Source organism: Lissotriton vulgaris, chromosome 4_1, assembly GCF_964263255.1.
Source record: "Lissotriton vulgaris chromosome 4_1, aLisVul1.2, whole genome shotgun sequence".
Lineage (NCBI taxonomy): Eukaryota > Metazoa > Chordata > Amphibia > Caudata > Salamandridae > Lissotriton > Lissotriton vulgaris.
The window spans coordinates 14,657,206-14,663,704 of record NC_141691.1 but is presented as its reverse complement, the minus strand read 5'-3'; positions in this window follow the sequence as shown (position 1 = coordinate 14,663,704).

The following is a 6,499-nucleotide window of genomic DNA, read 5'->3' as shown; positions in this document are numbered from 1 at the left end:
GCCTTTGCCTGTGCTTGTTCCCCTGTGCCCGTTCCCTCGCTGATCCTGCTCCCCGCCGCAGCGTCCCATGCGACCCCACCGTCCCCTCCAATGCTCTGTACCCGCTTGTATTTTCCTGTTACCGCTGTTTGGTATTGCTTTTGCTTTGTGACTTATGTTGCCTTGTGCCACTAGTTCCCTGCCTTTGCCTGTGCTTGTTACCCTGTGCACGTTCCCTCACCGATCCTGCTCCCTACCACTGCGTCCCCTGCAGCACGGCCCCCGCCCCCATTGGTCCACTCCCCCCACCCAGCTGCTCCTCCTTCCCACCTCCCCTTCTTATGGCAGCCGCACAGCGGCCTCGCAGTGGAGGCACGCAGCGGGCGCGCTGCTGGTCGCCGAAGGCACGCCAAAGGCAAGCCCGCCTGCGCCCATCCGTGCCTAGACCATGCCCAGGGCCAGGACCCCTGGACCCCGAAGACACCTCTGCACCCAACTGCACTACGACGGCAGCACCCTCCACGCACTCAACACGCCTGCTACCGGGCCACACCGAAGCGCACCCATGGGCCCTTCTCCTGCCGGAACTGCAGCCTCACTAGCATCCAGCCTCCAGCACGCCAAACCATCTAGCAAAGATCCCAACCAACTCCAATGCATTCTCCTCAACACCCGCTCCGCTCGCAAATACGTCATCGAACTCTGGGACCTCCTCGACTCAAATACCCCCGACGTCGCCTTCTTGACGGAGACCTGGCTGAACACCACCTCAGCACCAGACATCGCCATCACCATCCCAGAAGGCTACAAGATCTCCTGCAGAGACCGTACCAATGGAGTGGGAGGGGGAATCACCATTGTCCACAAGGACACCATCAGAGTCTCGACCAACACCGACGACACCCTCAGCACTGCTGAGCACCTGAACTTCCAGATACACACCGACCCCAACACCACCCTCAGAGGATCCCTCATCTACAGACCACCCGGACCCGGACCATAGTTCAGCGACTCCATTGCCGACCTCATCAGCACCATCGCCCTCGCCTCTATGGACTACATCCTCCTTCAGGACCTGAACTTCCACCTCGAGGACAACAAACATGCCAACACCACCGCCCGAATCAACAACCTCGGACTCAGGCAGCTCGTAACAACACCCACCCACACCACCGGAGACACGCTTGACCCCATCTTCTCAGCAAGTCCCAATGTCTCCTTCAACCACAACACAGAACCCCACTGGACCAACCACAGATGCGTCCACTTCATCCTCAGGAAACCCACCACTCACCACCACACCCAATAGATGCCACGCCGCTGCTGGGGCAAGATCACCGAAGACCAACTGACCACCACCCTCGCCCTGAAACCACCCCTGACCTCACCGATCCTGACACCGCCGCACTCAACTTCAAACAGTGGATCAACAACTGCGCTGACACCCTCGCTCCACTCAGGACACCCGCTGCCAACCGCCCCAGCAAGAAAGACACATGGTTCACCGAAGACCGCCAAGCCTCTAAGCACACCTGTTGAACACTGGAAAAGAACTGGCTCCGCAAACGAACACCAAACAGCTACATGGCCCACAAGAACGCCACACGCAGACACCACCAACTCATCACGACTGCCAAGAGGACAGATTTCAAGGACCGCCTAGACAACAACGCACACAACACCAAAGAACTCTTCAAGATTGTGAAAGATTTCTCCAACCCCAGCTCCAACACCAACGACATTCACCCCTCTCAAGACCTGTGCAACTCGCTGGCCAACTTCTTCCACCGCAAGATCGCCGACATCCACAACAGCTTTAGTGCCACAACCCCCACATCCACCGCCGAGCCCACCACCCCTGCGACCATCATATGCAGCAGCCACCTGACTGACTGGGGAAACATCAGTGACAAAGACACCATCAAGACCATGAACTCCATCCACTCTGGATCCCTGTCTGACCCATGCCCACACCACATTTTCTACAAAGCCAGCACAGCCATCGCCCCACATCTCGGGAAAACGATCAACATCTCCTTTGAGACAGCAACCTTCCCAGAAAGCTGGAAGCATGCTGAGATCAACGCCTTACTGAAGAAACCCAAGGCAGACCCCAAGGACCTCAAGAATTTCTGGCCAATCTACCTGCTCCCGTTCCGGGTGAAAGTCATAGAGAAAATTAAATGTAAAGTTCTTACCCTGGCGTTTAGAGCATTAAAAGGCACCTGCCCTAACTATTTAAAACTTAGACTCACCCGCTACCATCAGGACAGACATTTACGCTCCAACTCCCTGCTTCAGCTAACTATACCAAGAGTTAGGAAGGCCAGACTTGGGGGATAGATCCTTTTCTGCCGGTACAGCGAAACTGTGGAACGCCCTGCCTCTGGCTATTCAATCCACCTCGACAGAAGCAAGTTTTAAGAAACTCCTGAAGACCTGGCTTTTCATGCAAAAAACCTAGGCATTTGTCATAGCTTCTGTCTTAAGCTGTAAGCTCTCTACTAGCGCCGGGACACCTCCTTGTGAGGTAGCTGTTCGCGCTTTACAAGCATCAGTATTATTATTATTAATAAAATTGTCAACAGACAACTGAGCCGATACCTCGAAGACAACAACATTCTGGAACCATCCCAGTCCGGCTTTCGCAGCAACCACAGCACCGAAACCAACCTCATCGCCGCCACCGATGACATCAGGACTCTAATGGACAAAGGAGAAACGCCGCCCCCATCCTTCTGGACCTTTCAGCCACCTTCGACAACTTCTGCCACAGAATCCTAACAGTGCGCCTCCACGATGCTGGAATCCAAGAGGAGGCCAGGGCCTGGACCACATCCTTCCTCTCCGGCAGAACCTAGAGCGTCCGCCTCCCACTCCCGGACCACCGAGTTCATCTGCGGAGTTCCACAAGGTTCCTCTCTCAGCCCAACGCTGTTCAATATCTACATGGCTCCACTCACCCACGTCGCCCACCAGCACAACCTTAACATCATTTCCTACGCCGACGACACCCAGGTGATCCACTCCCTCACCAAAGACCCTCTCACTGCCAAAGCCAACCTCTACAGGGGAATAAAGGCCATTGCCGAATGGATGAAGGACAACAGACTGGAGCTGAATTTTGACTAGAGGGAGGTCCTCATCCTTGGCTTCACCCCCTCAGCCTGGGATGACTCCTGGTGGCCCACCTCACTGGGAACAGCCCCAGCACCCACTAACCATGCACGCAACCTTGGGGTCATCCTCGAGTCTAGCCTCTCCATGACCAAGCAGGTAAACGCCATCTCAGCATCCTGCTTCAACACCCTCCGAAAGCTCCGCAGGATCTTCAAGTGGATCTCCTTCCGAAACAGGAAAAATCATCACCCAGGCTCTCGTCACCAGCAGGCTGGACTACGGTAACGCCCTCTACGCAGGAACAACAACCAAGCTCCTGAGACGGCTGCAACGCATCCAGAACGCCTCGGAATGACTGGTCCTCGACATCCCCCAACACAGCCACATCACCCCCACCTGAGAGACCTATACTGGCTCCCCATCAACAAGAGGATAATCTTCAAACTCCTCATCCATGCCCACAAAGCCCTACACAACGCCAGACCAGCATACATCAATGGATGACCAGCATCTACACCCCCACCCACAGCCTCCGCTCAGCCAGCCCCGCCCTCTCCTTGGTCCCACGCATCCGGAAAATGACCGCCGGCAGCAGATCCTTCTCCCACCTCACCGTCAAGACCTGGAACACCCTCCCCACCAACCTTCATCAGACCAAAGACCTGCTGACCTTCAGAAGACTCCTCAAGACCTGGCCCTTCGATCAGTAGTGCCCCCCCCAGCGCCTTGAGACCCTCACGGGTATGTAGTGCGCTTTACAAATTCCTTGATTGATTGATTGATTGAAGTCCCAGAGTTCAAAGGAAAATATTGTTTTGAGCAGTATTTTATGTATGGATCTGTTACTTTGCATACCTTGTAGTACAGTGTTAATTATAGATTTAAAGCTGAGCAAGCAGTTTTTTTATACCAACAAGAGCATGCCATAAAATAACAGATGTGCAATATACAGTTCCAGAGCAACACATTATTAAGCAACTTATCATACAGCTAGTCTGAACCTCAGACAAACAGTCACACACGTAGAAACAGACTTGCTAACCCATTAGTGTAATATAAAAACACTAACACAACCACTTATAGATTCCTTAATAATGTTTTCCATATATCATAATTACTTTCATCAACCTCACATACACATATACATTTTAAAGCAAATGCTTTTTTTCAAACTTGAATATTATTCAAATACCTGAAATTTGAGTCTGTTGCTAATATATGGATTCAATACTTTCAGTAAATGCTAAAACTAAGCATAACAATGGCACTGCAATCTCATACAAAGCAACCATTAATGGCAATTTTTTCAACTTTGCACTTTCTGGCACTGCACAAGGTAGCAAAAAAAACATGCCCTTCATAATTTACTTTTGTATCTCTACTTTTGAATGGTTAGTATGTGTTAACCCTTTCAAGTGCTTTTGTAGAGAAGCCCATTATGGTAGGGTATTTGTACATCTTGCCTCACTATTCGTGATCATCCCGACGATTTTGAGAAAATTTACAGGAGTCAAAAACATATTTAGCAAGGCAGTTTTATGACTTAACCGCTATACTACACTTCATAAGAGAGCCTTCAGTAAGAAACAACCCTTATCCTTCAAACATGCATAAACACACTTCAAATTTCCCAAAAATAGACAAGACTCTCTTTAAGACCCTTCCCCCCGAATCACTCTCTTTGCAAAGTCTCCATAGCAAACCACTAGAACCAGTAGGTCACATAATATAATTATTACAAAATGAGCAGTAGCAGGTGTGGTTTACTGTACTGAATTAAAAGCATATCCTAGTCTGCATTACATTTTATTTTTATCAGAGTTAGTCACATATGTAGTTACCTATCCTTTCAAGACACTAAGGGCTCATTTATGAGTCTGTGCGTCACTTTTACGCCGCCGGTGCGTCCCTTTTTGTGAAGCACCAGTGGCGTAAGAAATGCGCCTTGTTACGCCATATTTACAAAGTGGCGCATCTAGGTAGATGCGCCACTTTGTAAAACCCTGCGCCACATTATACCCGTGACAGGTATAATGTATGCAAGGGGGGCGTATTGACGCAAGAAAGGGTCATGGAAGTGACGCAGTTAAATCTATGAGACTGCGCCACTTCTAGGACTGAAAATGCATCAAAATCTTACGCCTGCCTCACAGCAGGTGTAAGACTGATGCAAGCTTTTTCACTTGGGGCTTGTCTCATGTGAAAGGACACATTGCTGGAGTTGCATCACTTTTGTGACACACTCCAGCAATGTGTCACTTTTGCGCCTACAGATACGTCAGAAATACTGACGTATCTGTAACTCTATGAGACATGATGCATCATACTGTAAATATGATGCATCATTGGTGTCGCAAGGAGGGCGCAATGAAATGTGACGCATCGCTGTTTTCACGCAGCGATGCGTCACTTTTCATAAATGAAGCCCTAACTAAGTTTATTCATCTACATAGTCACAGAATTCAATCAAATATGTATTTTTTAAAATCAGGAACACACCTCGATTTTAACGGCCTTTTATTTGAAAATTGTCTCATTCTGCTTCAGTTTTCTCCTGTCCGCTCCTGTTGCTTCACATCAAAAGGATTAAAGTGTAGATGGTGGGCCACAGCTATGTGTTTTGGGCTAGGCAGTCTGCTAGAAAGAGTGGCATTGACAGGGACTGGGGTTTGGGTAATGTGGAGTTTACTTGGATTCTCCAGCAAGGATTGGAGTGGCATCATTTGCTGAATTGGTTGAAAGCACTGTGGATTGCCAATACCCTGACCCCATGAGTGTGCACTTTCTGAGAAGCTCTGTCAGAGAGTGTGTGACTGTCTGATAAGATCTATGAGTGTGGATGTGTGAGTGTCTGACTGAGTCGCAGAGTGGGTGCATTAGACTCAGAGTGAATCTGCAAGTGGTATGAGTCTGTGAGAGGATCTGTGTGACGGGGTGGACCTGGAGTGGTGGACTGCGACCCCCTTGTCACCAATGTCTCTCCCCTTTCAACAGCGCGATTCCCACTGCCAAGAGGACGATTGGCTTTCCAAGGACTGCGGGTACAATTGGAACGACGAGGATGACAAGGGACTGGGCGCCTTTAACTGCGCCTCTCAGAAAGGCGAGACTCCTCCCCCTAATGACGTCGTAGGCCCAGCCGAGCCAAAAGAAGGACGACCCCGGAAGAGGACGGACGGCGTGTCCCCGGAGGAAGAAGGTGTCGGCAACCGGAGAAGGAGTGTGCTATCGAGGAGCCTGGAGGAGAGCCTAGACGGAGAGGACGAGACGAGCCCCGGCGATTCCAGAAAGCCAGGGGGCCAACGACCCCACGAGCCGCCCCGCCACGCTCCCGCGGGAGGAGTGGGGCTCTCAGAGGTACGGGGCAAGGTAGCGGGTTGGGTGGGACGGTGTCTGCAAC